This window comes from Mus musculus, chromosome 13 (assembly GCF_000001635.26).
Source record: "Mus musculus strain C57BL/6J chromosome 13, GRCm38.p6 C57BL/6J".
In the NCBI taxonomy this organism is placed as follows: Eukaryota; Metazoa; Chordata; class Mammalia; order Rodentia; family Muridae; genus Mus; species Mus musculus.
In genome coordinates this window covers 113,121,222-113,146,260 of record NC_000079.6, presented here as the reverse complement: position 1 = coordinate 113,146,260, position 25,039 = coordinate 113,121,222, and the positions used below count along the sequence as shown (strand labels likewise).

Genomic DNA, 25,039 nt, shown 5'->3' with positions numbered 1-25,039 from the left:
ACAAGTGTGAGGTGTTTTCAGGCTGTTAAAGTTAAAAATGATATTTAGAAAAAAAATATAAATAAGAGAATTGGAGATGAATCAACTTACCCATGCCTTCTAAAGTTTTTCCAAATGTAGAATGAAATAGCCTACTAGTACTTGGGCTCCGTGAACCAGTATCACCTTTGTGAGGAACTGGTGCTCCTTGCTAAATAATTTCCACGTTACTCTGGCGTCCACCCATTTGTTTTGAGGTACTTTGTTTTCCTGTCTTCTGGAGTCAGCACTGACTGCAGGTAGAGTGCACAGTTCTCCTCCTTGAAAGCAGCTGTGCAGGTTGGGGTGTAGTTCATTGGGAGAGTGCTGTACTTAGCTCATGTATGTTCCATCCGCAGCATACTGCTCCCCCAAAACAGGGAGTACATGTACTTTAATAAACACATGAAAAGAGTGCAAACAAACAAACAAACAAAACAAAACAAAAACAAACCCAAGTTTTTAAATTACACACCTCACTTCCAAACATGAGTGGATTATGAAGGTGTATTAATTACTGCTCTTATTCTATGATAAAAAAAAAATATCCTGACCAAAGCAACTTAAAGAATGAAGGGTTGGTGTGGGGTCACCATCCCAGAGTAAACAGTCCCTCACGGTGGGAAGTCATGGCAGGGATATCTTGAGGCAGCTAGTCACATTACCATCAGAAGGCAAGGCGGGATGAGTTCTCACTCTCTGGTAATTTTTTTCTCAGTTTTATGCAGGCGAGGACCGCAGTCCACAGAATGATCCCACCCATACATAGGGTGTGTCTTCTTCCCACCTCAACTAACCTAATCTAGGTAATTCCCCCACAGATACTGCAGCGGCTAACCTGGTCTCGATAATCCCTCACAGGCATGACAGTGACGTTTACAATCAGTGTTAGCCATTCCAGAAGACCAACGTACCGTCTCATTATTTTATAACAACGGAATGAACACCACGGTAAGGGCCATTTCTCTTCAGATTGATCACAGCTCCAGCAACAGTGAGTCTGCTTTCCCTGAGAAAGTGCTCACAAAGTTTTACACAATTGCTGGTCACCAACTGAGGTGAGCCAATGCCTGGCCTCCAAAACCGTAAGGAAATAGAATCTTTCCACCATAATTCACCTCTTCAGGGTTGAATACTCTTCCCTCAGCAAGGTGTATTGCTTTGAGCTCCTGGCTATAAATTTCACCAGCTTTGACTTTTTTTTTTTTTTCAGTAAAGCTTCCCTGAAATGCTTCCATCAGCTCTGGAACAGAAGATAACTCCTTGGCTGCAAACGTCTCGAGCTCCACAGGCATACTCCCTTAAGAGACACAGAGGGACCGATGCACCCCACTGCAGTGCCAGGGAAATGTTAGTGATCCCCCCAAAACACAGACAAGAGCCAATCTGATGCAACAGCAAGGTCTTTATTCTATTCAAGCTAGCTTGTCCCCCCACCCCAATGCACCACTGTTACAAAGGACAGTTTTGGGGTGGGGGAGCCCTGAATGTTTATGGGGCAAGGCTTTATAGTAAGCAGCAAGCAGGGAGTATGTATGCAAGAATCTAATTGGCAAGCTCCTGTGTCCTTTAACATAATTGGCTGGTGCTGGGAGTCATATCATAAACTTAACTTCTGTTCCTTCTACATTGGTGGTCGTTAGGCAAGAGATGGGCTTGTAACCTGGGGTGCAGGTTTGTTGAGGGAATGACCTGAAGACACTAGTCTTGTTGAGGGTGTAACCTGGAAACTGCTCTTGATGGGGATTAGCCTAGAGACTGGAGCTAGGCTCAGGTTTTGTTGGGGGGCAACTTGGAAACGAATGCTAGATACCAGCCTGTTAGTCTACCAGAGCTCAAACTTAGGTCAGGTTCTCTAAAATGAAGTCTGGACTTAAAAGATTTGGCATCTCACCACTTTGTGTGCACAGTTCTGTATTCAGCAGTTTTATTCACTCACAGTCAACAGTGGTCAGAAAACATTATATGGAAAATTCCAGAGAAAAGAAAAAAACCACATTCACTTAACTGTTCCTGAAGGATACTGTTACAGAGTTCTACTTTATTATTATTCGTCCTAATCTCTTACTGTGCCTAACTTACAAGTTAGTATTTATCATAAGTACATGTGATGTGTTGTGTCCGGCCAGCAGATCACAGGTCTGGGTTCTAGCCTGGAAAGGCATTTTGGAAACCTGGAAGAGAAGGGCTGGGCTGCGCAAGATAAGGAAGGAACCAAGACAAGCTTTTTGCTCAAGGTTCAATTTTAATGTCAGCAAACACGCTTTATAAAGAAAAGGGGAGGCCCGTCCCTGGCCAAGCAAGTTCCTTAGAAGTAGATAGTTCAGCCTTTTAGCGGGAACTCGCGAAGATCACAGCTCGGTGTTAACTCTGGAAGATTCCTGGAAGAGAACCAGTTTGGCCTCCCTGCAGGTTGGGCCTCAGGCAGGTAGTGGCACATAAAAAAAAAAAAAAAAAAAAAAAAAGAGCAGCACAGCAGGTGACTCCGCTCAAGCGGAGGCAGATGGTCACAGCCAGCCTTGCTAGGCTGGAAACATTTCCCCCCTTTAAATAATATTAAACAAAACTGGACTGAGGCAAAGAGAACAGTACACTCTACACTCTTGGGCTGGGGATAGTGTTGTGATTTGTTCCCTACAGGTAAGTACAGAGATGACTGTCTATAATCAACAATCATGTTCATACCTTGTCAGAAGTAATTTGTCCAAGAATCTTTCAGCCAGAAGAACGAAGACCAAAGTGTGGACACTTTGCCCCTTCTTAGAATTGGGAACAAAACACCCATGGAAGGAGTTACAAAGTTTGGAGCAGAGACAAAAGGATGGACCATCTAGAGACTGCCATATCCAGGGATCCATCACATAATCAGCTTCCAAACGCTGACACCATTGCACACACTAGCAAGATTTTGCTGAAAGGACCCTGATATAGCTGTCTCTTGTGAGACTATGCCGGGGCCTGGCAAACACAGAAGTGGATGCTCATAGTCAGCTATTGGATGGATCACAGGGCCCCCAATGGAGGAGCTAGAGAAAGTACCCAAGGAGCTAAAGGGATCTGCAACCCTATAGGTGGAACAACATTATGAACCAACCAGTACCCCGGAGCTCTTGCCTCTAGCTGCATATGTATCAAAAGATGTCCTAGTCGGCCATCACTGGAAAGAGAGGCCCATTGGACTTGCAAACTTTATATGCCTCAGTACAGGGGAACGCCAGGGCCAAAAAGTGGGAGTGGGTGGGTATGGGAGTTGGGGGGCGGGGGGAGGTTATGGGGAACTTTTGGGATAGCATTGGAAACGTAAATGAGGAAAATACTTAATAAAAATATTTAAAAAGAAAAAAAAAGAAAAGTCAAAAAAAAAAAAAAAAAAAAAAAAAGAATCTTTCAGCCACCTTCCTACAGACACTGCTTAAAGTAACATTTAAGAGTATGAAGCTTGGCAGAATGATCAAGCACAAGAAAACTCAAAATATTTTCCTGCACTTTACAAAGGCACAAATTCAGTTTAGAGACATAATCTAATAACATAAAGAAAAGTCCATTCAAATGCCTATTTTCACATCAGTGTAATTTTAATTTAGACAGGATCTTTTCAGTGTAATATTATTTTATAAATTCCTTACTGTGTGTGGCTCGAGAGATGGCTCTGTGGATAAGGTGCTGGCTACTTCAGCATGAGGACTGAGTTTAGATCCCCAGTACCCAGGCATGGCAGATCTGAGCAAGACATTAATGAATAAGGCAGAAGTGGTCCAGAATTTGTCAACCAATGAGCTTCATGTTCACTGAGAGATTTTGCCTTGACAAAGCAAGGCAGAAGACAATAAAAGAAGATATTTAATATCAACCATTGGCCTCCATCTGCCTGTATCCACATATCTACACGCACACACCACACACACACACACACACACACACACACACACACCACACACATTTCCATACCACAAACAACAGAGTACATATATAGTCATTACACCAACTCTCTTAGATTTGTTCTCTCCTAAAGCAGAAAGGAAAAGTCTTCTCTAAAAGAAGATCCAAAGAAGTACTAAGGGAAAATTCAGAGAGTGTGTTAGGAGAGAGGAGGAAGCCTCATGAAGAGATTATCACTGCAGGAACCTGGGCTCAGACCGAGAGACAATAGAGGGCACCTGGAGTTAATCAGAGAGGGCATAAAGTGACTACAACCTACTGTCAGTCAATAACTAAAGGGTGTTCCGAGAGCTCTTACAACCGGAGCTCAGAAATGAACGAATAAACCAATGGATGAAGAAGATCTTACAGGCAAAGCCTATAAAGCAAGGAGGAACTGTGGCTCATGATATCAGTTACTCAGAGTCCCTGTTCCAGCCATTCCTCCTTCCTCTCGTCCCTTCAGGATGCTGGCATGGAGCACTGTCAAATTCCTGCTTCTAACCTTTGAGCAGGTCAAATACCGCCAACTCTTTTACACTTCCGTTCTCTACACTGCAGTCTCACTTCAATCATGAGAATCTAGATTCTACCTTTTAAGAAGCCCAAGAACTGGCCATGAATCCTCTGACTGTTAACTGGATCTCTGTATCTGCAAGAACGGCAAGGCTAGAACCATGGATTTAGTATCCCTGAACTTACATACGTCTGTACTGCGTGCCATCCAGAGAAGCCTGGGCATGCATCTACTTTATGATTTACTTGGTTCTGTGGTTTGTGTGTTTGGTTGGTTTGAAAACAAAGTCTCGCGCAGCCCAGGCGAACTTTGAATTGGCTATGTAGCAGAAGTTGACCTTGAACTTCTCATCTGTTTTCTTCTGCCTTTCATGTGCTGGGATTGCAAGCCATGCATCACTACTCTTGATTTAATATTTGTTGTTGTTGGTTTTTTTGGGAGGGGTTGTTTTTTCAAGACAGGGTTTCTCTGTGTAGCCCTGGCTGTCCTGGAACTCACTTTGTAGACCAGGCTGGCCTCGAACTCAGAAATCCGCCTGCCTCTGCCTCCCAAGTGCTGGGATTAATATTTGTGATTGTTTGTATATTCTTGGACAAGGGAGTGGCACCATTTGGAGGTGTGGCCTTGTTGGAGTAGGTGTGTCACTATGGGTGTGGCCATAAGACCCTCACCCTAGTTGCCTGGAAGTCAGTCCTCCACTAGCAGCCTTTGGATGAAGACATAGAACTCTCAGCTCTGCCTGTGCCATGCCTGCCTGGATACTGCCATGCTCCCACCTTGATGATAATGGACTGAACCTCTGAACCTGTAAGCCAGCCCCAATCAAATGTTGCTTTTATAAGAGTTGCCTTGGTCATGGTGTCTGTTCACAGCAGTAAAACCCTAAGACATTTTTTTTTCCTTTTTCAATCATTAGTTTATTTATTTTACATCCCCATTATAGCTTCTCCTCCCTCCTCTTCACCCAGTCCTTCCCTCTCTTACCCTTTCTCCCATTCCTCCCCCCCCCCTTTCTCCTCAGAGAAGGCGAGGCTTCCATGGATATTATATATATATAGGAGCTGAAGAGATATCTCAATGGTTAAGAACAATACTGCCCTTGTAGAAGACCAGACCACAACCTCCTATAACTCCAGCTCCAGAAGATCTGGCAAGTTCTCCTGGACCCCATGGACACCTGCAACTCACACACGCACATAATCACACAGATACAGCCAGGCGGTAGTAGCACACACCTTTAATCCCGCACTCGGGAGACAGAGGCAGGCAGATTTCTGAGTTTGAGGCCAGCCTGGTCTACAAAGTGAGTTCCAGGACAGCTAGGGCTACACAGAGAAACCCTGTCTCCAAAAACAAAACAAAACAAAACAAAACAAAAATCACACAGATACACACATAACTAAATATAAAATAAATATTTTTAAAAGGTATTTGAAAATTGGTAGCCACATGTCACATGACCGTGATCTTCGGGAGTGGGAGGTTGAAACTGCCCTACCCCACCCCCCCCACACACAATGGCATGAGCTTAATTAGAAAGTATCCTGGTGGCATCAGGCAAGAAGTGACAACTCCAAGAGCCTAGTTTGGTGGGTCTCTTCTTTGAGCTTTGTTTTCTTATTTCAAAACAAAGAGACTGATCTGGAAGACTCTATTACAGCACTACAAAGTAAGTGTCTCTGAAGAAATAAATGTGTTCTGTGTCTGCGCTGCCCGGTGTGGGAGCCCCACTCACAAGTGACCTCCCAGCAGGGACTGGATCTTTAATTCTCATTGTCCAGTTGTATTTACTCCCGTGAGTAGCAGCTACTACATTGAAAGGATGCAACTTTAAAACATGATTTCTAAATACCCTAAGGCTCTGGCATCCTAACAGTCTACAACTTTATAAATAACCCTACATCAGCCTTATTCCATCTACCAAAATTTATATTCTCACTGTTATAAAACACAGAGAGAGAGTCAAAGGACTGAAATTTGACTTCCTCAAAATAAACAGTAGGTGTCCCCATTACCCAAAATATCAACTATTCAAATTGTGTAAAAATAAAATTTTTTTAAAAAGCCTGTGGCTAAAGGATAAACAGCCTAGCCAGGGCCTAAAGCTTAAGAACTCTCTAAGTCTACATAATTAGCATCACGCAACACTTTTATCCTCCAGAGCAGAGGCCTAACTAAGTATCACCCTGGTCTCTTTGAGCTGCAGCTAGAGCAAACCAAAGAATGAATGACTTATAAGAAACAGAGACTGAATCTGTCTGCTATGTTAAAAAAAAAAAAAAAAAGGAGCCAGGATATGTTTGATAGAGTGTAGTATGGTGAGATGGGATGGGTGCCTCTGTGGGCCAATGCTGAGGCATCCCTTCCCCCTGAGGTACCAGCCATATGAAGGGTTAGGGACACGGGAAGGGGAATTGAGAAGGGAGTAGAGACAGAGAAAGATGTGGGGCAGGAGAAAGAGGCAGAGGGAGAAAGAGGGAGAGGGAGAAAGGAGTCAGAGAGAGAAGAGAATCAGGGAGAGAGAAGTAGCAGAGAGAGCAAGGAGGGGGCAAACAGCCCCTTTTACAGCAAGCCAGGCCTACCTGGCTGTTGCCAGGTAACTGCTGGGTGGGGCTTAGAAAGAATGCTAACAGAAATGGCTGCAGCTCTGAGGATGGCAATGTCAAGGTCAAGGGAGCAGAGTCCCAAGGCACCAAATGATAAGGAGCCAAGGATACCCCTGTGGCAGTCTTGATCTAAGCCCTGCTCTGGTCCATTGACCACAGAGGCAGCCTTGAAGACCTGTAAATAACTTTCAGAGCTCCTTCCCATCACCCATGGCCCCCTCTACCCACGATTATCTCTTTAGCAAAAGGTCCCCCCGCCAACCTTTAGCTCATTCTCCCAAACACAACTTGGCTCAGGTGGGAAACTTTTCAAGTGTTTTACTTTCTTCTTTCCTTTTAGTTAAAAATTATGTCATTCAAGTATTTCTCTCTCATTTTACTGCAAGCAGCCAAGGTATGCTGCACCTCAGACCCTTTGCTGCTTAGATATGTTTATGCCAAATATCCTACTTTGTCACTGTTAAGTTCTGCCTTTGTCAAAGACCTAGGACCTGCTTTCATCCCGTGTGACAACAGGACCTTTACTCTACTTCCTACTTCCTCAGTTCCCTCTGAGGCATTGGCAGAATGATCCTGCCACCCACTTTCCCACTAACATTCTGGTCACAGCCACTGTCATCATCTCTAAGAAGTTTCAGGCTTTTCCTACAGTTCTCTTTTTCTCTGCCCTTACCAGCATCACCCTGTACTGTGGGATCCAGTGATCTAGGCTCCTCTGCCCTGATCCTCTAAATCAGTAGTTCCCAACCTGTGAGTTATTGCCCCTTTGGGGGTCAAACAATCTTTTCAGAGGGGTCACCAAAGACCATCTGTAAATCAGATATTTGCATTACAATTTATAACAGTAGTGAAAATGCAGTTACAAAGTAGCAACAAAAAATAATTTTATGGTTGAGGTCACCACAACATGAGGAACTGTTTTAAAGGGTTGCCCCATTAGGAACTGTATTAAATAAAGGGCTACAGCATTGGAAACTGTATTAAATAAAGGGCTGCAGCATTGGAAACTGTATTAAATAAAGGGCTGCAGCATTGGAAAGGTTGAGAAGCACTGCTCTAAATTCTCCCAGCCTTCTCATCAGTATTCAGTCACAAATTGGCCTCTCCCTATCAGGCATTTGTATAAAAACATTCTGACCTTCAATATCATTTTCTGCCCTGGTTTGTTTTCTGCTGCTGTAATCTCAGAATTCCTGAGGCTTGGAGTCTAAAGCCAAGGGATCCTCATCCGTTGGCCTATCATCCACAGGAGAGGGCAGAAGGAGAAGGGAACACACGCAGGATAGATGAGGGCGAAACTTAACCTTCCTTCGGGAACCCACTCCCAAGAGAAGCAATGGTTACTCTTGTGATAACCAATCCTCCAGTGTGTTCCACTTCTTGATACAATTGCTTCGAGAACTGAGTTTCTCGCACACAAAATTGAGTAAACGTTCAAATCACGGTGTTATCAGATACAATCCTTGAAAAGTAATTACCGGCCATCACTGCAAAGAAAGGCCCATTGGACTTGCAAACTTTATATGCCCCAGTACAGGGGAACCCCAGGGCCAAAAAGGGGGAGTGGGTGGGTAGGGGGTTGGGGGGTGGGTATGGGGGACTTTTGGGATAGCATTGAAAATGTAAACGAGGAAAATACCTAATAAAAAAATAAATAAAAAAAGAAAGAAAGAAAAGTAATTACATGCAATCTATAAAAATTATTATAAAGTGATCAGATGTGCAAAGCAAAAACAGTAATCCAAATCATCTGCCCTTGGGGGCCCCCAAGTAATTAATCTTATCACCTGTAATATGGGTGTGTGGTTTTCAGCTTCAGACATTTGCTGTAGCTAGATTCAATGTATCAAGCTGAAACATCTATGTAGCTTTGACTTCCTGCCCAACAGCTGGGCTTTCAAATGTCTCAGTATAGGACCACAAAGCTACAACTATATTTCAGTATAAATACTCTAAAAAGCCAAATATGCCCAACTATTTCTTTAAGCTCGTTTAGGGAAAAAAATCAGCCATCACAGCTACCTCTTAAAAAGTCTAAATAACAGAATAGACATTTAAAATTAGTAAACTGGATTTCAATTTTTTTCATGTAACTCATTATGATTATTATGGATATGGCCACAATGAATAATATTTCTGGATATAAGTGACAAAACTACATTTTAAGATTGCTTCTGGCAGAAGTTCAATTGAAATATAGACAGCATATCAAAACCGTTGTGGACTATATGTTTTAATAATACAGAATCCATATATATCCATCATCTAGGCCATACCGTCATTTAGTTATCAAATTTTACCAACTCAGGGACTTTTGACAGATAAAAATGCCATATCTTATAAGCTAAATATTATGTTTAGGTGCATAAAAAAATAAAACAAACACATAATTATTTGGGGGTAGAGAAAACACTAAGCTACATGTTTGAGAAATGAAATATTCAGCTACCTTATGGGACTACAGAGGTGTGTCATCTTAGGCTCCAGTTCCTGGTCTCTGGGCACTGAGGAAGGCATGGAAGGAGGGACTTCAGAGTTCTTCTCCTCTATAATCACTGAAAAGCAGGATTCAGTCACCCTAGACTCTACTTATTTGGCGACTCAGACTACACCCACATCAGTCACAATAAAGGAGAAGCCAGTTTTGCATCTGGCAAAGATTGTGATTTGGAAATGATTCCAGGCAGGGTTGGCGTACAGGATGGGTACCACTTGCAAGCTAGGGGAAATACCCACGCTCTCCCTAGACCAAATAGGTAATAGCCATGACCATTCCTCTATTATAAGCCTTGCCACGGCACTATTTGGTTCACATCATCTATTCCACAGCACCTGGGCTGTCTTCTCTGACCTATTTGTGTTTGATTTGTGTTTGGGGTTTTAGTCAGTCCTCATCCCTTCTTGTACTTCAGTGGAGGCAATTTCTCCTAACCTGTTTCCAATTCCTCTATCTCCTGAGCTGAGTGGATTCTCTTCCTTGCAGTTTCCATCAATCCATGGCCTTTTCCATCAGGGCCTGAAGGCTGCTAGCAGAATATTCACTTCCAGGAAGCTAGGATGAGGGTCTTAAGCCCACACCCATCGTAACACACCTACTCCAACAAGGCCACACCTTCTAGTAGTGCCACTCCCTGGGCCGAGCATATATAGACCATCACAATGTGCCTCTGTGGCCTTGACATCAGCCATTTTGTGTAATGATGGAATGAAACCCTGGTTAGAGTGGACTTAGGGGACAGCCAAGGTAGATGGACTGGAGTCAGAGAGGGAAATATTATGAAGGTAAAAAGCTAACATGAAGAAGATGGGTTCAAGGAATTGAGAGGGCAGGGCACTGCACAGGTACTGAGCCACCTAGAAAGAAGGCAGAAATTGTAGTAGAGAAGGAAGACTAACCTAGGGTCTAAAGTTTTCTAGTAATGAGAAAATTCCTTGGAAACACTCAAGAGAATGGAAACACATGGCTCAGCCATTTTCTCCTGAGTACACACTCAAAGGAATGCAAGCAAAGACCTGTGAAGCAATGATAGTAGCCAGGAATTGAGAACAGCCCGACACCTTCAGCAGGTGAATGGGTAAACGGTGGTGCATTATTCAACAATTAGAATACATTCTGATGCAGGCTGCAACAAGAATGGACCTTAAAAATACTATACCAACAGAACAAAGCAGTCAAAAGGATGAGTGGTATTTGATTCGACTCCTTTGAAACATTTAAACAGGCAAACCCATTGACACAGAATAAAGGTCACCAGATGCTGAGCGGAAGGGAGAATAGAAGGGCATTTCTTGCCTTACAGTTCTAGAGTTTCTGATAGGAAGTGATGAGAAAGATTTAGAAAGGTAGCAGTGAGAATTTGAGATGTTATGCCTCTATTTGATACTATTGAAGTCATTAGTAACATGGTTTAAAAGGGCATTTTTATAATCTATCTAGTATTTAAATTAATAATGCAATATACCTAAAATCATCTAATTACACTGTTACATAGATGACATGTATAGCTTATGACCTAAATCTTAATGCAGTGACTACACGAAGCTAGAAATGAGTGACTGTCCCAGAGACAGAGCAGAAGCAGCAGCAAGCGGGTGGTTTAGGTGGTGACATGAAAGGATGTGCTACTGTGTTGTGTGCTGAGAGGCTGGGGAGAGCACTCTGTTACCTAGAAAAACCCACCACACGGTACATTTTGGCCTAGACCACATCTAACTGACCAAACTCTAACCAAATGAATTTGGTGAGAACCCCATCAAAGTCTGTTCTCATGTCAAAGTTCAATCTAAGCCCACAGTTCAGAAAGTCAGTGAATTGCGTGGACCCTTTTTCCACCACCACTTTGTGGGGAAAGCCTGTTCCCACACCATCCTTTACTGACAGAAAAGAACAGTGATGACCTAAACTCTGGCAGAAACACAGGAGCCCATGGCCTTCCACATTCTCCGCTCAGCCCACTCCATCCTGACGACGTGCATCAGATCTTCCATGTCTACTTGGTGGGAACCCATCATCAATAACCAAACTGATTCTAATGCCTCTAATCTATTCCTTTCCTCTCTGTAGTCAGGTATTCTGACCTACACAAAAGTTCCCAACTGATCATGTCTGCAGCTGGGAAGTGTGCAGCCTCTCTTCTAATGTGAGTTTCTACCATCCATTCTAACACATATCCATCCTTCACTCTAGGTTAGAATTGGGTATTCCTACGAAGTGCTGCTCTCTGACCATGTCTAATCTCCCACATTGCCACTGCAGTAGACTGCTGCCCCTTATACTTGAATTATAACAGACACTGGAGGTGTCACTGCCTCTGGTTGGTGCCACAAGAAGTCCCTCTTTACCAAATACAGATCAGTTGCCTGTTGAAAACCCTTAACTGGCTGATAATGATGATTACCGTTATGATCTATGCATTGAGTGCCATAAAGTCACACCATAAGACAGATCTGATGTGGGACGTCTATTGGGAAGGGGGTATACAGAGGCTACCTCTGTGTGAAGGTTGAGGGAAGAAGGTGGGGAGAGGAAGGACTGGCCTTTTTATAAGGGGATGTGGCGCTTGTGCACTGGAATATGTGCGATGCTGGGAATGTGTCCCATCTTGGCAGCTGGTTGTGATGTATCCTGATGTGGCTGGATCTCTGGATCAGGTGATGGAGATGCCAGATTACCAACAATTACCTCTCACTCTCTGGAACCATGAGAACCACCATCCAGTACTGTGAACGCTAGGCAGTGGGACTGAAGCTTCTAGTTGGGCACCAGCTCAATTTTTTTTTACATTCAATTACATACGTGATATTTTAGGCAATAGGATCTTACTTTCAGGTTGTGGAAGGTAACCAAAGCCTTCGCAATGGTCTGTGATGTTTAGGGGATCTTCAGAACACCTTTGGCCAACTTTTTGACAATATATAACTAATTTCTATCATGGGGGGTCATCAGGGTCTACTTAATAGCATTGGATATCTAACTGAGGCATTTTTAAAATTTCTTTTCAATATGCATATGCACGTGTGTGTGTATAAGTAAGTATATTTGTTTATTGTGCTTTTGTCTTATTGAGTTTTGTTTTGATTTGACTTATTTTGAGAGATAGAACATCAAGTTGGGTGTATATGGAGGCAAGAGTATTTAGGATAAATGAGAGAAGGGGAATAATATGGTCAAAATTGTATGAAATTATCTTCTGACTAAATAAAGGCAAAAGAACCTTCAGTGGCTGCCCCTTGTCCTTTGATATCTATAGGCCTTAGTTATCATAATACTCAGAGTTCCCTATAATGCTCCCAGATTGTCTCTCATTGGGGCCCACGCTGAGGTTCCTGAAATACTGGCTAATTTAAGTCCCCATATAATCCAGGTCCTGAGGTCTAGAGCTTATCTCTCCATCTAGCACCGTGTCTAGCAAAAAAGACTTAGGCAAAAATGTGCTAAACAAGGTATTTATTGAAATCATATCTTATAGCAATTCCATTGCTGAAAACAGTATTAATTCTATTTTTTAATAAAAAATAACACCCACTGTTCATCCCTAGTACAGTGTCTGAACACAAAAGATCTTCATCAAAGACTTAGTAAGTAGGTTGGTGGATGGATCAATGGTTGGATAGATATGTGTATGGATAGGCAGACAAATGAAGGTGGAGAGGGACTGGTTAACTATGAGAAAAAAATAACATTAGGAAAGTGTAGATGCTTGTATTACTAGTACTAATTATGTTCCCCAAAAATCTGTTCATACAAGAGACCACACATAGCTTCTGGGAACCCGCCCCCAGTTGGTTCTGATTGGTAAATAAAGATGTCAATAGTTAATAGCTGGGGCGAAGAGACAGAGGCAGGATTTTAGGATTCCCAGGCTTGGAACCAGGAGGAAGAGAGAAGAAGGAGATCCACCATGCTTTAGGAGAGGTAGAAAAAGAGGAGGAGAGACACTATGTGGGGAGAGTGTGCAGAACAGAGAGGCAGAGCCGCCTTGTAACAGGGCCTGGAGGAGCGACTAGGAGGTGTGTTATTCAGGGAAGGCTTTGAGATTTCAAAAGCCCATGCCATTTCCAGTTAGGTCTCTCTGCCTCATGGTTCCATCTCAAGATGTAGCTTTCAACTACCCCTCCAGTGCCATGCCTCTCTGCAGCCAGGCCCCCCTACCATGAAGGTCATAGACTAACCTTCTGAAACTATAAGCATCAAATTAAACACTTTCTTTTATAAGTTGGGTTGGTTATGGTGTCTTACCACACAATATAAAACTAAGACAATGTCTTCATTAACCTTTATAATTTTAGATTTCAAAACAGGCTAACATAGGAGGTTTTCAATAAAGATATTGACAGTAAATTAATATATAAGTATACAACTTATATAAATAGTATTATCATAGGAGACCATAGTTTAATAAGTAAATATGGTATTCCAATTAAGTATCTTATATGAAATAATGTTTTAGACATAAAAAGTTCAGACATGGGAAATCCTACTAACTAGAAAATTTTTCAGGCATTAAAAGGAACTAAAAGCAACTAAAACAATCTGTAAAATTATTTCCATTCCAATGTAAAAAATGAACCATATTTCCTTGACCATTCTTCAACTGATGAACATCTGTGTGGTTTCAATTTCCTAGATATTGTAAATAGAGCAGCAATGAACATAAATGAGCACCTATCTTTGTAGTAAGATAGAATGGAATAATTGGGTCATGTGGTAAATCTATTTAAAGTTTTTTGATGAACCTCCACATTGATTTCCACAGTGGTTGGGCCTGTTTGTACCCCCACCAACAATGAGTAAACGTCTCCCTTGTCCCACATCAACAGCAGCATCTGCCATCATTTTTGCAGTAGTGACATGAACATCAGGAGAGTAACCAGCAACTTTCTGATTCAACTGAAGGCCCATTCCATAAGATAGAACCCAAACCTGACACCATTATAGGAGCTAAGACCTGTGACTAGACAGAGCATGGGCCCTAGGGGAGAGACTGCCCTTGTCACACTGCAAATTGGAAATGGAATTAATCTGACTCCTAACAGCTCTCGTTGTACTCATGGGTCAGTACATCTCTGAGACCTCATCGAAGATGCTTCTTTCTGCAGTAGATGGTAAGTTACACAGAAATCCACAACTGGAAAAGGCTCATAAAGTAAGTGACAGCAGAGTGCTCAGCCATGACCAGGACATCTACAGCACACCCCATGTCCTCCCGAAGTGTAGGGACCATTATGGAAGAGGACGGGGAAGGACTGTAAGAGCCATAGGCCGTGGATAATGAGAAGGAAACTCAACACAACAGGGCACTTGCACAGATGGACACATAGCAGTTCTGACAGCATACACAAGATCTGCACAAGCTTAAGCCAAACAAAATTCCACTATGGATTGGGGAGCTAGGTATACACTCATTTCCTAACTGAAGGAGCTATTGATAATAGATAGTTCCTTAGAGAGGGACAGTTATCTTTTTAGTGCATGGCCATACTGTTAAGAATACATAGCCAACACTAATACAACTTAATGGGTTGGTGTTTTTTAAGTAAAGACACAGAGTCGAGTGGATGTAGAGTGGGTGGATGAGTCTGGAAGGATATAGGAGAGAGATGGATATTATCAAAATACAATTCTCAAAGAATTAACACAAAATATTTTAAATGCCCATTAGTGTCACCCATTTTTGATGGTACCAACATTTTAAGGCTTTTTTTTTTAATATTTCTTAAGCCAGTTCTCACTATGTATCCTTGGCTAGCCTGGAGGTTGTTATGTAGGCCAGCCTTTTCTTGAATTCACAGAGCTCTGCCTGCCTCTGCCTCTCGAGTACTGGGATTAAAGATGTGCACCACCACACCTAGATGGTACCTACATTCTAAAAGAAATACTGGCAGAATAGATTAAATGCCCTGTAGAAAAAAAATCATTAACATGCATCTACTTTTAAAGTGTTTTTATTAATAATTCTGTCCTTAACAATTCATTATAAAATATTAAAACTATAACTCTATAAATAATAAAATAATTCTTCTATCTTCTACAATTACCACCAAGCAAAAGCTGTCTTTGCTACCTGAAGTTAAAACACATTCTATTCTTCGTATATTTAGGTGTGTGAGTGTGTGTGTGTGTGTGTGTGTGTGTGTGTGTGTGTGTGTGCAGGCAAGCATGTACATGAATGTCAGATGACATCCACAGGAGTTGGTTTTCTCCTTCCACCATGTGGGTTCCTGGGAATTGAACTCGAAGCATCAGGCTCGGCGACTCCCCTGAGTCCTCTCCCCACTTTTCACTGCTTATGTGTGTTAAATAACACAGATAAAATGAGAATGTTGGCTAACCATTTTTGGCAATTGTCTCTGAAAACAAGGGTCTGCAGAAAAATTTCAGCTGTTACTGTGTTATTTCCTGGATCTTCCAGGAAAATCTTTTGCTGTCTCACACCCAATTGCGATGTGTAAGACTGGAAGTGTAGAGTGAGAAATACATTGTGAGGGACTAAGTTAAATGAATCTGTGTGAAGCTGTTTTCAGCCTGTGCAGAGCTGGTTGTCATGGTAACAGCTGGAGAGAAATGAGAGACCTAAACACAGGAGGCAGAGATCATCTGAGGAACCTAAAGGTGTGTGATGTAGGTTCTTAGTTTTCCCTCCTGTGATAATAGGCCTCTATTACACACATGATGCCTCCATTTTTTTTTTTTTAAGAATAAAGCTCCCCACAGGTAGCTAGTGGTATACATTTAGTTAGAGTTTGTCTTAGTTTAGATTTTATTGCTGTGAAGAGACCACAGCAACTCTTATAAAGCAAACATTTAATTGGGGCTGGCTTACAGTTTCAGAGATTTAGTTCATAACCATCATGGCGAGAAGCATGGTAGTGTGCAGAAAGGCTTGGTGCTGGAGAGGGAACTGAGAGTTCTACAGCATGATCTGGAGGAAGCCAGGAGGAGACTGGAATTCCACACTGGGTGGAGCTTGAGCATAGGAAACCTCAAGGCCCACCCCCCCCAGTGACACATTTCCTCCAACAAGGCCACGCCTACTCTAAAAGACCACACCTCCTAATAGTGCCACTCCTCAGTGGGTCAAGCATTAAACACTTGAGTCTATGGGGGCCATACCTATTCAAACCACCACAGAATCTCTTCCAGGTTTGTGAATCTACAGTTTCAATAAAGACTTAAGTAGAGTAGGAAAAGCTACAGTCTCAACCACTATCAGTCTTATGTTGAAATATCACATCTTTTCTCAGCCGTACCTTTCAGAGTTTTCTCAACATTGGCCAGTAGTTTAGTTGTCTTGGCTTATTGCTGGGTGTAATGACTTTGAGTCTAAGACTACTGTACTGGCTGGTTTTGTGTGCCAACTTGACACAAGCTAAAGTTATCACAGAGAAAGGAACTTCCCTTGAGGAAATGCCTCCATGAGATCCAGCTGTAAGGCATTTTCTCAATTAGTGGTCAAGGGAGGAGGGCCCACTGTGAGTGGTACCATCCCTGAGCTGATAGTCCTGGGTTCTATGAGAAAGCAAGCTGAGCAAGGCAGGGGAAGCAAGCCAATAAGTAACATCCCTCCATGGCGTCTGCATCAGCTCCTGCTTCCTGACCTGCTTGAGTTCCAGTACTGACTTCCTTTGGTGATGAACAGCATTGTGGAATTAATTGTAAGCTGAATAAATCCTTCCCTCCCCAACTTGCCTCTTGGCCATGATGTTTTGTGCAGGAATAGAAAACCTGACTAAGACAACTACCATTGTCTTGCAATCCTCAGTCCATGGTTACTGCAACTGCTGGATCAGTACTGTCCTTGGGCACAAGCACCAATGATACCAGGGCATCCCACCTCATCATCTGGTGCCCCTCTACTTCCTGGGAACGTATGTACCAGTTCTTCTAATCCTGCCCAGTAGAGTAAATCTGCTCTTAGCTCGATGGCTGACTGGCATGGAAGGACTGGACTGACTCGATTCTTCCTCCTTCCATTCACTGCAGCTTCATTAGTTCACTGCATTCTAGAGCAGCAGTTCTCAACCTTCCTGATGCTTCAACCCTTTAGTACACTTCCTCATGTTGTGGTGACCCCCAACCATGAAATTATTTTTGTTGCTTCTTCATAATGATAATGTCGGTGCTGTTATGAATCATAATATAAATATCTCTGTTTCCCCAGAGGGTCGCTACTCACAGCTTGAGAACCCCTGACGTGGAGAGAAACGTACCCTCTCCCATCCTAAGCCCACCAGAACTTAATATCATATGGATGGATACCAGGAACAAATTGTGTGAAAAATCACAGGGCGTCTTGGTGAGGGGAATCGTTGATCAATATAAGTTGATTCCCTGTCATGGCGCATATGACTAGTGCTGCCCTAAAAATGGACATGTAAATATCCCTGGAGATTTTTAAAATATGAGTATATGTTTATATGCCCATTGTATAGCCACATGCATTGGAGCACCCAAGGAGGCCAGAAGAAGACTTCAGATCCCCTGGAGCTGGAGTTACAGGTTAGCTGCCCTACATGGGCATGGGAATTGAAATCTGATCCTCTGTAAAGTCAAGTGCTCTTACCCACTGAGACATCTCTTTGGGTCCAGTAAGTATCTTGTTAATATAATAAGTAAGTCTCCTTTGGACATATATACCCAGCAGTGGAATTGTGGGGTTCTGTGATAGGTCTGTTTGAATTTGAAGAATCCCCCAACTATTTCCATGAAGTCTGCACTAATGTACACTCCCATCGACAGTGTACAAGAGTGACTCTTTCTCCACATGCCCACTAGCACGTCACTCTCGAGGATCACCTTTCAGGTTGATTTACACTTTCCTGGTGATTTCAGCATCTCTTCGTCGGTCACTCCAGACTCCTCTGAAGAAGTATCTATCCGGATTTAGGCCATGGTTATTGGATTACTTCCTTAGGAGAACAATTCTTTTTGTAATGTTTTTTTTTTTAAATTAAGATTGTCCCATGACTTCACATTTGTATTTTTGGGTAGGAGACATTTAACCCCAGAGGAAATGACTTCAATTTATAAAAAGATTATTCAGCCTTACAGCAGAAAAAAATAAAACTAAACTTTCCAGTAATAAAAACATCTAAAATTTCTGCATAACCAAAGGGAGGGAGAGAACGAACTGTGTCTCCTGTCTTACTAAAGCCAGCACCTGGAACAGTGCTCTCCATATAGGAATGGACACCAGAAGCATCAAGATGCTTGTAGTTTCCTTTCCCCCATGGCCATCTTTTTCCTTCTAATTTCTGGGGGTAAGACATACTTTCACGTGCCTTTTCCTTTTATTCATGATAAAATATAAATCTATATAGGTTTAACTTATGCTTAATATTATATAAAGGGGGGAAGGAAATAATAACCCCCAATCGTTTTTTCAATGCAGCCATTCGTCTTTGCTATCTAAAAGGCACAGCAGCTCTAAAATAAATAAATAAATAAATAAATAAATAAATAAATAAATAAATAAATAAAATAAAATAAAAAATAAAATAAATTGTCTAAGGCAATAATAGGAAAGCAGCAGCTACATTTTGTGACTCTTATAAATACAGGCCCCACCTGCCAGTGCGTTAAAGTAGGGATGTGCGGGCTGTATTAACTGACCAGCTGATTATATCAGTTCTCTCAGATAAGTCTTACATTGTTTAGTTTCAAGATTTTGTTAGTAGCTGTGTCTGTGCCCAGTAGAGGGACAATGAAGAAAATAGCACTTGATAATCTGAACTACATGCATTCATGCACTCAAACACACACACATGCACACACACACGCACACGCACATGAACAACTCTCTGTCCTCAATAGAACTCACAAATAAAAATCAGTGACATGCCAATGGCCTCTCAGACATCAGCTTGCTTGAGAATCTCAGCGCCATTGCTATCCTCTCTGCTTCACACTTGGGAACCAAGACCAGGGAGGTTACTGAGTGGACTGAGCACCCTGGTCAGCCAAAGGGCTGGGTTTAAACTCTGACTTAGGGTTCGACACTGCCTTTAGAGCAGGAGCTTTGATGTAGGATCTATCTACGAGCCTATTTAAGGCCACGCTTAGAGATCAGAAAATCCGTGGCTCTACCAAAGCCATACCCAAATATATAAGTTGCATGTATATGCCTTGTTTTATTATGTTCTCATAACTTCGTAAGAAAAATGTTAAAAGAGAGACGAGACAGTAGGTAAGAAGCCACTATTGGAGGACACTGTGCTTCTCGAAGGGAAAATACGGCTTTACACTATGTGAGACAGTTAGGACAATGCTTTGACATTATTAGTGGTGTGAACTTCATTCTCATTTACCTGGAAAACACCCTCCTTCTTCCATTGTACTTGATATATTATGAGCTGTGTCACTCACAAACAGTGCCTGGGAGTCCCAGACTCCATTACTGCTGTTACCGTAGGTTCGGAATTTTTTTCCTTTACTTTTAATACAATTTAACAAAACTGCCACTACAGATAATCAACTTGCTATGAAATAGTGTGAGATTTTTAAGGTCAATACCCCAATGTCCTGCCTATAGGGGACATTAATGACCAGAAAAGAGACTATCTTCCCACACTGACCTCTCTGCATCATGAACTTTATGAAACTGCCTGGCATTTCCCAGCTGTTGTGTTTTATAAAAATATAAGGAGAGAGGGAATATGCTTGGTGGCTGTGTAGTTGGGGGGGAGGGGTGACTCTGTGGGCCCATGCTGAAGCATTCCTTCCCCCTGAGGGACCAGCCACGGATGCTATAGTATAGAATAGAGTTTATTCAGGGCATGCGGAGGGGAGTTGAGGGGGTAGAGAGAGAGGAAGAAAGAGAGAGAGAGAGAGAGAGAGAGAGAGAGGTGTAGAGTAGAGTAGAGGCTAGCCATGAGCATGTGGGGGCGGAAATGGAGAGAAAGGAGGTAGGGGGCAAGAGAACAGAGCAAGATCAAGAAAGCAAGAGAGAGAGGAGGGGGCAAGCAGCCCCTTTTATAGTGAGTCAGGCATACCTACATGTTGCCAGGTAACTGAGGGGCGGAGCCTAGAGGAAATGCCAACACCACCTATATTTGGAATAAGTGGTTTGAACTCTGTTAAGGGAGAATTCAAGATAGAGTTGTGCAGAGAGACCAGGAAAAAAAATTAACTTGAAAAGGATACATATCATTCTGCTAACTATTGAAATGCTAAGATCTGACTCTGAGAGCTTGTTAAAGCTGGACCTCAAAAGGATTTAAACGCAGCGGATCAACAAGTTCAATTTAATATCACTCTTTGGGCCTTCGATTCCTTCTCAGGATCCCCAGCACACTGCCTTTGTCTTATCTAAATTGAAATCTCCTCTAGCCTCACCCAAAATCTTTGTACCTTAATCTTCCTTCAAGAAGACTTAGCAGCTCCTATCTCTGAGTCCCTGCAACTCCTTGCTGATACCCACACCAGACACTTTGATATGAAGCACTGCCTACCCATCTTCCGAATGCTTGCAGGGTTTAATGGAGACAACTGTGTTCCATTCACTACTGGGCCCATTTTAACAGCAGATACTTAAAAATCATTGTAGGACAAACGGAATGATTTTGAATTGATTAAAAAAAGAAGTCTTGCAACCTGGATTCAAGGGCCGGGGACTAGAGAGAGAGAGAGAGCTCAGGCTGCTAAGAGCGTGTGCCCAGATAAGTCCTGCTCAAGACCTGAGTTCATTTCCTTGAACCTACATGGTGGCTCACTACCATTATAACTTCAGTCCCAGGGGATCCAATGCCCTCTTCTGACCTCCACAGATATACATGCAGGCAAAGCACTCATACACACAAAATAGTAATTTCTAAAACCTATATCCTTAATGTCTTTGAAGTGGATGATGGTATGCAGTATGGACCCAGAGTGCCTGGAAGATGAAAACCATGGGGTTTAGGAACCCAAGTCAGGGGGCTGAGTGTCTTTATAAACGGAGTAGGCCAACAAATACTTTTTCCTGTCCAGGCATTTAGATGCTAAAATATTTACTTACACGGGTACATATTTTACTAATAATAGACCTTTTTTGTCTATGATAATAATTCAAGAAGGTTTTCAGTATCTTTGCTTCAGAATAGAAAGTAGAGAATTAGCTTCCATGCAAACTGGGGAGCAGGAAGTCTGTCTGAGGCTATCAACAAGTCCTGGTGGTCCTTCCAAGAATGCTGCCAGCCCAATCTACTCTACTCCTTTCCAGCCCTCCAACCTCTGGCCACTCGGTGGTCCGGGATGTCACTACCACGCATCAAATGACTCTCTGTGAAATGCCATCTGCTTGTGATGACAACCCACAACATCAAAATTAGGACAAATTGCTGCTTTCTTAGACACGTCCACAGTCCTCTGCTGCTCAGGGGGGAGGGGGGGTCGTCAGCATCAGGATCTGCACGCTTATTTAAAACATATGCTTTCTGGCTCCAAACCACTCTCTCCAGTGGGTCTATGGAATATATGTTATTATTGTGACAATAAAGCCTGAGAAGTATCATGCAAAAAGAAAAGAAAAGAAAAGAAAAGAAAAGAAAGAAAAGAAAGAAAAGAAAAGAAAAGAAAAGAAAAGAAAAGAAAAGAAAAGCGTTCTACAAATTTATCATTGTAAAGACATGAGATTTGATTTTAGCCTGACTTTTCTGGGGTTAAGGATGACCACACAAGCAGTAATTTCAGTCTCTATCTATCTCTTAGTTTTTCCAGAATCCTGTCAGGGAATTACAGGAGGAAATGAGGTGCCATCTCATGCCAGACGTTACATGGCTCTAATCAAAGGGCTGGAAGTCTGTGCAGGGGCTTTGAACAAAGAAAGCTGGGTGTTGACAGCACTCACTGTGACCTGTAAGTCACTCCAGTTCCTCTCATTCCCAACCCAGTCCAATGCCACAATTAGGATGGAACATAGAAAAAAAAGTGGGCACATATAACCAACATTATATCCTGTTGTGATATTTACCTCACAAACAAGTGCCAGACCGTGTGGAGCAAGACAGAAAGGCACAACCCCGCATCATTTAAAAGTGGGTCTTCTCCCACTACAAATATCAATAGTATTTATTAGAAATCACACTCGGTTTAATCACCCCCGCATGATCTCTGTCAGAATTTTGTTCCCCGTTTGGTTCATAAGCACATTTATACAATCAGTGCCAACCACATTAAGTGTCTCCTACAGTGACAGCTCATTTATTCCCTAGTCACTGGTCTTTTCCTACCTTAATATGATATTTTAGAGTAATCCCCAGAAATTACTACTCTTTGGCTGTGTGAAAAAAATATCAAAATCCTACAATTAAACTAATGGTTTGGGTCATTATTTTAAAGGCAGGATCATGTGGGTCTGTCTACTAGTCTCTACCTGGCACCTGCTGATGGTAAGCAATGCCTGATACTCCCTGTTCACTCTAGCACAAATTCCCTGAAGCAAATTTTAGCCTAGGATTACATATAAAGTTATGCTGTGGTACAAAATAAAATTTGTCAAGCAAGAGACTCAATGTGACAAGGGTCAGGGAGATGACCCTGGACTCTTCCCCAGACTCTTAGCATAAGCTCGCTTTCCTCAAACTATGGAACCCATCTTTCTGGGGTGTGTCATGTATACTTATAAAAAGGGTTGATGTAATCACATCTGATCGTTATTTAGCTTATTTTCTTCCTCAAGGAGATTTCTGTAAGCTTTACGGTGCACACAGGATGGAGTGATCATCACCAGGTAAGTTTTCACCTTGTTCTGCTGAGCTTAAATATCCCTAAAATAAACCACTCAGGTTTAAACTCCCAAAGCGTGAACCAACACTAGCTACTTGGTCGTGTTGAGCTGAACTGCCTTCTTGTCTGCTATGGGTCATCGATCTGCTGGCTGTGGAGGTTGCGGAGACCCTACATGAAATGCCCAGAAACTGACAGATAAGAGGCATCGGACTCAACAAAAGTGGGTGCAAAGTTCGAACAGTCAATATCCACGTGCTCAGTCACCAGGCACAATAGGTCAAATTGTGTTCCCTAAAGATTTAATTCGTGTTGGTCTAACCCTTAAGTTCCAAAAACTCAGCTGTATTTGGATATAAGGACTTTATGGAGGTAGTGCACTTGAAATGGGTTTGTAGGTTGGCTCTAACTCAATATGATTGCTGCCCTTCCAAGGAGGGATTAGGGCAGACAGAAGAATGCGAAGCTGAAGGTAAAGCAAGAAGATAGGCCCTGGGGGACAGACTGATCAGGGGACAGACTGATCGGATGAACTCTGACCTTGAACTTGTAAATTCCTCCTGAATTGTGAGGAAATTAATTTGTGCTCCTAAACAACACAATTTCTGGTCTTTTGTCATGGTATCTCAATAAACAAACTCAATAAGAAAATGCAGGCAACGTGTAAAATACATAACATTCCTCTACAGAGTGGGTACAATTAAACAAATTAGAAGAAATTAAATGTTGATGAGGAAGTAATATGGCTACATTAGTCAGCTTTGTATTACTACAGCAAAATATCCTAGGCAACCGACTTTATAAAAGGAAAAGTCTTGTTTAACTTATTTTTTTTTTGGAGGTTCTAAGTTCAAGATCAAATGGAACCATGTTTTCTTAGTGTTTAATGAGAGCAGAATATGGTAGCCACGTCATACATAGTAGGAGCACATGGAGTAGCCAGCCAGTGGTTTACCTTGAATAAAAGCAGATGAGAAGGGGAAAAGAGGGAGGGAGATAAATTACTGATTGAAAGAGGGAGAGAGAGGGAGAGGGAGATCGGGAGACAGGGAGATCGGGAGATGGAGACTCGGGAGAGGAAGGGGAGGGGAAGAGGGAAGAGGGAAGAGGGAAGGGTGAAGATGAGGGAGAGGGAGAGATCCACAGTTTTGTGGAATGTATTTTTCACTTTGATAAACTCCCTTCTGTTTATGCGGTTATGCTGCCTGTGCCCATGCCTCCAAGGAAGGTCCTTCCGTGGGTGAGAATGAGGTCTTTTTTACACGGCCTTTACAGTTCACAGCTCGCCAGAGGAAGCATGGCTGGACTGTAGGTGAAAAGTGGGCCCTTCTGGGTCTCATTTCCCGACTCTGCTGCTGTTTTGCTGCAATTACCCTGGGGCACCTTCTTAGTAAATCCAGACTGTTTCTGTAACGGTCTGATTCTGGAGCCCCAGATCTGAAACAATGCCAAGCTGAGAACCTCCCGATCCTATCCGATACGGTGGGACAAGCCCATGGCGGCGTACTCACACCGCGGATGATGGATCTCAGAAAGGTTACGTTCCGCAAAAGAAGCAATTCACACAATTTGCACGCACTGCAGAAGTGACTGGATAAAGGCAACCATCACGTGATGCTTAGGTAACTCTCTACTCTGAGGTTAGAAGTTGGGGGTCAGATTTATTTTCTAGGCAAAGGTGTTTGGATGTCCAGAGCGTCAGGTAGGTAGTCCTCTAACATGGCAGCCGTTAAGCTGATTGCATTCACTTATTGGACATCTAGATAAAACATACCA

The 25,039-nt window shown here is 42.5% G+C and overlaps 1 long non-coding RNA gene across 1 annotated transcript; it reads right to left on the bottom strand.

The window, feature by feature from the left end:
• Nucleotides 1-2,248: 2,248 nt before the first annotated feature.
• 1700084D21Rik (RIKEN cDNA 1700084D21 gene) lies at nucleotides 2,249-10,185 on the bottom strand. The gene is made up of 3 exons (NR_131045.1): nucleotides 9,992-10,185; nucleotides 9,509-9,614; nucleotides 2,249-2,399 (listed from the first exon to the last, which is right to left on the bottom strand). It is a non-coding gene; the product is annotated as an RIKEN cDNA 1700084D21 gene (long non-coding RNA).
• Nucleotides 10,186-25,039: the final 14,854 nt, after the last annotated feature.